The sequence below is a fragment of the Apteryx rowi genome, unplaced genomic scaffold (genome assembly GCF_003343035.1).
Source record: "Apteryx rowi isolate R43461 unplaced genomic scaffold, aptRow1 scaffold_1044, whole genome shotgun sequence".
Classification (NCBI taxonomy): Eukaryota; Metazoa; Chordata; class Aves; order Apterygiformes; family Apterygidae; genus Apteryx; species Apteryx rowi.
This window is the reverse complement of record NW_020447247.1, coordinates 66839-76177: the sequence shown is the minus strand read 5'-3', so window position 1 is coordinate 76177 and position 9339 is coordinate 66839.

Sequence of the window (9339 nt, the reverse complement as noted above, 5' to 3'; positions counted from 1 at the left end):
CTCCACCACCTGTGTCAAGAAGTTGTCACCAATGCTCTGCAGGAACCTCCAGGACTGTTTGTGCCTAGCTGTGTTGTCTTTCCAGCAGATATCAGATATCATTTATAAAAATCTGATGACTGTTACTATATCTTAGACTTCCCATGGCAGTCACTACTTTAAAGAAGAAAGGAAACAGGGTCTTGCTCTACATGGTCTTATTTCAGAAAACTGAAATGGTTGTGACTGTGAATAGACCCAGGCAGGAGCTGCCTGCTGAATGAGACTAGGAAAAGAGGAGTCAAGAAATGGAGCAGCAAACTCAGAATCTTGAAACCCTTTTTAGATCAACGCTCCTTCCATAAAATCTGTCATGCCTATGTCCATGGCTCCAAATTATTTTTCATAGGGACCTACTGGTCAGAGCACATCAGCAGCATTCTTTCTGAAGCTGAACAGAAATTTTCCACTACTGTGTTTATTGATCAGAAAATGCTGCTTTATAGTTAATATTTTTTCTGTCATGTACTTGTTTTGTGAAATGTTATTCAGAAAGAAGTCAGTGAAGCATTTCAGTAATACTGAAATATTTCTTTTCCAATCTCCAAATATAATTCTTCTATTTACCATTTAGAAATGACTTTGTTTCTAATCATTTTAATTTTGTGAATGTTTAAAAATATTAATCTTTTAAACTGAAACAAATATAAAGATTTTACTTGGCCCAAAACAAATATCTTACAAGGTTTTCATTATCTGGTAAACATATTTTGGTTTAAACTCTGATTCAAAACAAAAATGAACTTGAAACATCAAAACCTCCCTGTGGCATGGAAGTTATGAATTTCAATCAGTACTAATCATTCTCAACTCCTAGGTTGATGTTGCCTTAAATATCTTTTTATATCTGCTGGACTGCACATTCGAAGGAAGAGAGTACAAGAAAGGCACTAGACGGTGGACAGCAAGGTCCTGACCTGGCAGTGATGACGTTAGCTCCAGAACTGGTAACTAACCAAGGTAATTAATCATGTTTAGAGATAAGACTTCTGGCTAATCTGTTTTTTTTTGTGTCATCAGTAGTATTTGGACATAGTGCTATGTTGTCCTTGTTCTGATCGGTGCCAACTTTGTGAGGAGTGGACACTTCCAAAGCAGAGAGAGAACCAAAATCCAGGATGATTTGTGGCATTTGGGAGCCCGTGTGAATCCCTGCTCCCAGGAGGTGTCCAAGGCAGTGGCCCTCCCTCCCCCAAGACTGTGCAGAGGGAATAACAGCCGCAGCTGAGGAATGAACTCTCTTTAGCGGTTAGAGCTGATGGGGCCTTTTTTGGGGTGGGAGGTGTGAAAGTTGCTCACCTTCTACATTCACAAAATGAGAGAGAAAAAGGCAAGATATTTGCAGATCCACACAGAAGGAATTGGTAATAGGGCTAATATCTGGGAAGACAGTTAATCCTTTACTTGCCTAAAAGCCTTTGGTAACTGAAGGACCTGTACCTTGGTTTCTAGGACATGTCTTAGTAGTTAGAAATACCTTGGGTAGACCCTTGGTCTCAGCTCTGCTGGCCTGGGAAGCACCTTTGTAGGCACCCGATAGAGTTTACAAAGGCTTTGGCTCATGTAAGCAAGAAGCAGCTGTTTTTCTGCCATGTCTCACTGTAACACTGAGCTCGATTAAACTGTGAACATTGACACTGTTTCTGCTTCCAGTTCAAGTTGATCTTTAAGCTTTGGTTTTGAAATGTCAGCCTGACAGAAGGCAAGAAAAAACACCAGAAAATATCTTGAGAAGCTGTTAATTGCTTTTCATTCCTTAATTAACATTCTCCTCCCTCTCTACTCAAGGACAGTAATTATTTGTTTTATTCTTTTTCTGTAAAAATGAACTATGCGAAAAGCAGGTATTATCGTGTTCCAACATCTGGATGGGATTTACAGTGCATATTGAGTATGTTGTTTTTATCTTCATCACTTGTCTTGCTCATAGCAAACTTAGCTGTCTGCAAGTGTGATCCACTGGGAATTTTTCACATTTGATTCGATCCAGGCTAAGAACTTTCTTTATTTTCATTGCTTCTGTGTGTTATCTGAGACAAACTAAGTTAGCTCCTTAACTGGTGGATAATAGTGGAGTTCTGTTAATTGCTGGAGGCCAAGACCTCCTGCTAATGGAAACAGTCATTATTTGTCTGATTTTAATCTGATCAGCTCTTCTATGACTGCTATCAGTATTTCCAGTGAAGAACAAAATCTGAATGTTTAACATCTCCCCTGAATTGAGGATTGCTGGGATTTGCTGGTCCAAACCCCTCCAGCTACGCAGATCATTATCAGGATTTTGTGTCTCAAGCCTTTGTTTACCTGCACCGGGCCTCTGCATGGCACAATTATATGACTCAAAAAATCTTTCCTTGTTTAATCCCCAAATCTCCATTTCATGTTATTTACCTAACAGGGCTGACCTGCAGTCATTCCAATTATGGCTGGAACATCTCAGTGTCTAATAAGGTCTCAACTCTTGGTAAAGCAATATATATTTGGGACTTTGAAACAGGACAGTTTCTTTTTCTTCTCCTAGTTTGCATAAGGAATCAGTACTGCAGTGATTCGTTTTATGAGGCCAATAAATTAAAACTTTCTTTCTACGGTCTGTGGAAAGACAAAAAGTTGTTATCATTCTTGCAAAACCACATTAAACAGAAAGCAACAGCAACCAGAGTATTGCCGACATTGCTTAATGAAAACCAGAGCTTTCCAGTGGAAAACACACTGGGAAGGACAGCTTCAATTAGAGGAGAGGAGAGATTAAAGACCTTTCATTTATACAACCAAGGGAAGGAATGTGAAAGAATAGGTTTGAAGAAGGGTCTAACTGAAGGATAAAATGGAAATGGTAAATGGCTTACGATGAGATCAGTAAGCAGAGACAGTGCAGCCAATATTGCCAGGAATATCTGTAAAGTTCATAAAATCCCTAAAGCCAGTTCAATCTGGAACAGACAGATACAGAGGAAATATCCCAAGAATTGTGAACATGTAGAAATGCTGTTGGATGAAGACAAAAGATTTGAAAAGGAAGAATGTCAGTAGTTTGAAAAACAATTGAGTAATTTTTCACATTAAAAAAAAGTTCACTGAAATGGGAGGAGAGTCAGGAAGATCAAGGCCTTCTTATCAGGAATGAATGAAATTTGGCGGCATTCAAACTCTGAAGATACACCAGTAGTCACATAAAATTGTCATTCCTACAGAGAAAATCTGCAGAATCTGACAAACTTGAAACTACTATAACCATGTGGCATATTCCTTCTTAACACATTACATAAAGGAGCTTTCACTTAGACAAGTAGGCTTTTAATTAATTTAAATTGTTAGTTCAACCAGGGACTAAGAACCAGGGTAGGGGGGAGGAAAGCAGGATGAAGGAAATTATTTCAGCTTCAAAGAATGTTCAGCTGCATTAACAACAACAAAAGAAACATGATACCAAAAAGAGCAGGTTTTCTGCAAAGAATTCCCTATTCTCCCTGGGTTTTTCATAACAGCTTAGACAGCTGAACCTTTACATTTGCAGCTTCTTGGGCTTTGATGTGGGGCTAACTGAGGTTGTTTTCATCAGGACCTGTCAAAGCCCTTCTCTCCCCACCACCTCGTTGTCCTTGCTGACCATTTCTGCTGGTTTCCGACGCTGCCAGGCTGCTGGCCGTGTCGCAGAGTGGCTCCGCCTGAGCAGTCTGCTGCATTTCTCCAATGCAGTCTTTTTTCATCACTCACTGCTTGACTGCTGTCAGTGGATAACTATCATTTCTTGCAGCTAATATTGCCATCTCCTGCCAGTGATCCTTTTATTTATCCTGTGGTCTCCCTGACTGTATCTGCCCTTTTGAGATGCTGTGTATTTCCCATTTCTTTTCTCTCCTTGATTTTAACAACCACCTGCTGGGTTTTCACACTGCACACTTGTCCTTGTCGCTTGTTCCTTCCCTCTCTCTACACTTATTCCACCACCTTTGCTTTTATCTCAGCTATTAAAAGTGCTGAGGCTAATGCTGTATGCATACATACATACATACATACATATATCTATATCTATATATATGTGTACATATAAATGTGTATGTATGTAATCTATCTAGGTCATGCCATCTTGCCACCCCTTTCTGAAGGCAAATATTTCCAAGCTGGGTGCTTGGCCACACAGCCCTGTGCCATGGTGGAACAAGGGGAACTTGCCCCTGGAAAGGAAGGGTATTGCAGGTCAGTCCTCAGAAACACAAGGAGAAGTATGCGAAGAAGCTTGGTTGGCCCCTGCCTGTACTTTGTCTAGCTCTTTCCAATGCCCAGGGTCCATTTATTTCAGAAGTGCTTAAAACCTCTTTAAAGTATTTATAAATCTTTATTGGGTGTTTCTAAGAGACACGCATAATTTAATTGGTCTAACAGTAAATCTGCTATGACATGTTTATAAATGTAGGCTTTAGCTTCTCTGGAAAGTTTAAAATTTCCTTTTGAACAATGTGAGTTTATACAGAGGTAGAAACGCAAACCAGAAGAGCCAGGTCGTTGCAGGAGAAGTTCTATTTTCACCTGAAGTAAATGAACCTGGAGTGACATTCTTAGGAAAGAATTATTGACACTGTGCTTTCTCTTTGGGTCAGACTCTGTCCTGGTGAGGCACTAGGGAATGTTTCCATTGCAGCAGTAGAGCTATGCACAGCTAACCAAATTAATTAGCCCTGTTAAGCAACAAGGTACATTTGCCCAGGCTGAACTGTACACTGATGTGATTTTTAACTGAGATGCTTAGCTTCCTTGGTACAGCTCTGTGGCACACAGACATACTCTGATTGACCTACATAAAATGACTGGTTACTGTTGCCATTTTTTCCCAGTGTGGTAAGCCAATGCCAAAGATTCACATGAGGAACTTGTAATCCTGTCTGTGATGTACAAGACAGCCTGGAGCCACTCTCCATCGATACCTGCCTCTGGTTGACTCTGGAAACCTACCAGGACATGCTGTCCTTTACACACACTCCAGACGGGTGATTTCTACCTCCTTTTTTCTTAAGGACATTTAGTTTGATCAATGTTCTGAAAAGTGAAGTAATGCAATGGATAAAGATGATCTAAATTTAAATTGCTGCAATAGCTGCAGTCACTCTCAGTTCAGACAGGTAGGTCCATCAACCACTAGGCAGGGGAAGTGGGCAGAAGTCCAACTCTTTTTGCTTACCATTATGGGTGACCAAGCAGAAGGAGATGAGTGGTACTTTCCTGTTGGTATGGAGGCCAGCAGTAGGATTGCTCATGAGTCTTCCCAGAAACACCTTTTGTGCTTTCCTACTGACTAACAAACTCGAAAAGTTTCAAAAGTTACTTGACCACAATCAGAAAACATCCCTGGGACCTTAAACTTTTGTGGGCTGGAAAAAGTCATTTCCTAGGCAGCTCTGACCAGAACAACATCATTATGCCCTTCCATCACCTCCATCCTGCACACTACAGTGCAGAGATCCTAGAGAAGTGTGGCACTCTCAGGCAAAATCCTGTGTGGGCAAGAGCTGTCACTCATGTAATCCCCTTTGCTCAGGCCTAGGTTTAAGATCACAAAATAGTTGCCTTGGTTGCGGACTGCTGTGACACCGACTTTCTAGCATATCTGAACAAACATGCAAGGAATTTGGAAGGCCACTGCCCTGTGTCCATGCTTTTCTATGAACCTCCTCCCCCTCCTTGTCAGCTTTCAACATCCAGCGTATGCCTTGTGGTATATTTTATACTAAATTTGTCCTCTGGTCAAATAAATTAAAAAAAATTAAGTTTGGCTGTCACAGAGTTCATTTATGCTCATCTGTTCCTCAGTCACTGAACTGAATCATGCAGCCAAGAGACAGTTGTTGCTATTTTGTATAAAACGTATGTATGTATCTGTGCTTCTACTCAGTTAAAATGACTGCTCTAGCTACTGAGGTGAGTCTTCATTGTGATATATGTTATATAAATATGCCTTTAGAAACTGTGGCTTGAACAGCCGACTCTGAAACTGTAATGAACCAGATTCTGCCCACGTTGCATGAACTGATTCTTCAGCTTTTACTTTGTTTAGACAAGGTACTGTTGAAAGTATCTTTTGACATAAGCAAGGGTAGTGGAAATGGGCTACCTCCTCAAAAGGGTCAGCATGGCCCTGCTTCCCAAAGGTATTTTGATGCCTAATCGCCACTGATGTGGCTTCTGAGATAGTCATTACATCGGTCATTTCATAGATATCTACCTTAAAAAGTTGTCTTCAAAACTCAGCARCTTTTCTAAAGCTCTTCTTAGGAGTAAAGGGGTTTGGGGAAGGCATTTATCAAAATGAGGGAAGGACTGGGAAAGACTGAACTGCATAAGGGAAGATTATTTGTTCCTGTGGAAAGCATATGATTTGAGGCAATTAGAATAACAGGTTGTTATTTCAAATTTTTGAGTATTTTGAATGTAAAAATAAATTTTTAAAACCTCAGTGTATTGTGCATGATGTTAGAAAATGTATTCTGAAATTTTTAATGGAGAATAATTTGTACTTGAGATGGAAATTAAGTAGAAAGCAATGACAACTTCAACCGATGTGTAATAAGGTCCTACAGAAAGAGGGAGGATGGTTTGAGACAAGCATTTTGAGCGGAGTGGATGGAATATGGTGAAGATGCTACTGACATGCCTAGGTGATTTATACCCTGGTGGGGGCAGAGTAGTAATGACAATAACATTTGAGACTAGTGCAGCTCTGGGCCTCTCACTAAGATCCGAAGTCCTGCTTTTGAGGAATGAGCAGAAATGAAATCCTGTGAAGCACTATGGCAACCATCACCAGGGATACCATTGCAGATCTGAAACATGTTTATCCAGAAGAATTACAAGTCACAGAGTGGGATGATAAACTTGGAAATGGTATTTTAAAAGTAAAAACACTGTCACCTGGTAATAGCAGTGGTATAAAAATGTGACACTTGGACATCTTAATGAAACTAAATTGTTTTTAAAGAGACATTGCAATGAGTATCTCTGAGAGATGAGTACAACTGAGAGACTTGTATCTGCAGAATATCTATATACAAGAGGACTGGTCATTCTGCAAGAGAGAAGCCAACAAGATCACAGGAATAGAACTAGGCATAGATCTTCAACGAAACACAAGTTTAAAAAAATTAAATGAATAATCACAAAAATATTTTATGGTCCTACGTAAAACCAACACATGCTGACATCCACAGTTAATCTTGTTTGTGGGTGAAGCAAATTCCACTGCATGTAGCACGGTTCTCATGGATAGGGTTTGGCTGAGGTATTATCATATTTGGCAAAAGTGGAAACCTTAACCAACACTTATTTCTTTTTTTATTTTAAAGAGGGAAGTGGGAATTGTCACATTCTATTCCTGGATATATGACTGACCTGATCTATCACATTAGCCAATTCATCAATTTGTTTCAAGTTTCTGTCTGACAAAGGAAAACTAAAGCTTGCTAGGCTTGTTCAAAGATGAGCTATTTACCATTTATGCAGAGACTTAAACATGTGAAGTGTTGGTTTACAAAGTGTTATATGATGTAATTTGTTGGCATGCTTCACAAACAATACTTTTTATCATGTACCTTGAATGCTTTTATCTTCCACCTATTCTGCTCATGAGTCATCTTGTTTCCATGAGTTTCTCCAGTTTCATGCAGTTCTTGATGACACTATGTTCATATTCTGCAGAGATACAGAAAAAGACAGTGTTATCCTTTATTCATGATGAGTGGCACCTGAGTTCCTAAGTGATCCTATAAGAACAATAACTCATAGTAGTATTCTGTATTAATAAATGTTTCTGAATCTGGCTGTCAGGCCAGGTTGAAATGAGTTTGCTGATAGTTAGATGGTTTCAGACTCCTTCGCCTTTTCTCCAGGTGTATAAATGCCCACCAACCTCTGCAGGTGCTTCAGTAAGAAAAAAAAAAGAAAGAAATCGCAGGATCCCACAAGTCCCTCCATCCCTGTCAGGGTCCCCAGTTGGTGCTCTCTGGCACCTCATGAAACAGAAGGGAGTTAGTGTCCAGGACCACAGTGGGGACACCCTGCTAGTATCCCCGCCAGCCAGGGTTCAGCTCTGCCTCTCTGCTTGTCCTCAGGCCCACCAGAAAAAGAAATAAGATTGCAGTCTGTATTGCTGTTGATCAGGAGGGTACAAAGCATCCTAAATCAGAAAAAAATATTTCTTGTGTTTGGGATTTGTGAGAAACTAGCAATGCTTTTGTAGTAGTGGCCTAACCCACATCTTTTTTTTTAATAACAGAAATGACGAAAGAAAAGACACAAATTATCACAGAGAGATTCCTTCTCAGCCTCAAAAATATTGACATCCCTGTATTTTCTTACCTGCTTTTTTGGTTCCGATATTGTCAGTGCAATGTTTGTCTCCAAATATGACATCAAACCATTACATAATGCTTATGGCTTAAATAAGGAGCACCTGGTTCTGTGTTGTTTAACATTATTCTTCACTATTTTTGGCAGAAATATGTTACTGCCGCTCGGAGACTGGCACAAATTCAATCATCCTTTCAGTGGATGAATGCCTTAGCCAGATTAAATTAACTAATATCCATTGTAGAAAAGCATTTTGGATTAAAATGGTTCAAATGAGTTCAATAACAAGAAACCCAGTCATTTATTACAGCTGATATTTTTAGTTGTATTGACATTGCATCCTTACCTTTTCAAAAATCCATCCAGTTTGGAGGCGTTTATTTTCTATAGTCCGGATTTTCTTACTGCTGAACACATAGCCATTTATGATTGAATCCATTCAGGGGAAGGGAGCTGTAGTATTTATTTTACCTCTAACTTTTTGTCCTGCATTTCAAGGGCAGAAGAGTTCCTTAGGTTTTTTTTCTAGTTTCCACTGACTTGTCTGATACCCCAGACTTCAGGTGCTGGCACCCACTTGCTCCGTTATGGAGGGTCCAGGTGCTAAGCGAGTTCTTTTGAGCCCGAGAACTGGGAGAGCTGCTAGTGCTGCTGGTTTCACCTTCTCCCTGTGAAGGGACAGTGACATTTCTCCCACCAGCCCCAGTGTTTGCCAGCTGATGGGGGCAGCAGCTGCAGCCCCCTCGTGGGCGATGCAGCGGGCACGCGAGCACCCCGGCATGACACCCCCTCTGCTTCCCCAGGGCACTTGTTTCCTCTGGTCTTATACCTGCACAGCTCGATGTCCTACCCACGCTTCACAAACTGAAAGCCCACATCCTTATGCAGCAGTTTATTCTGAATAATGGACAAGTCAGATGTTTTTTTCCTAGCTTATAAATGTCAAGAAAGATAGAAAAA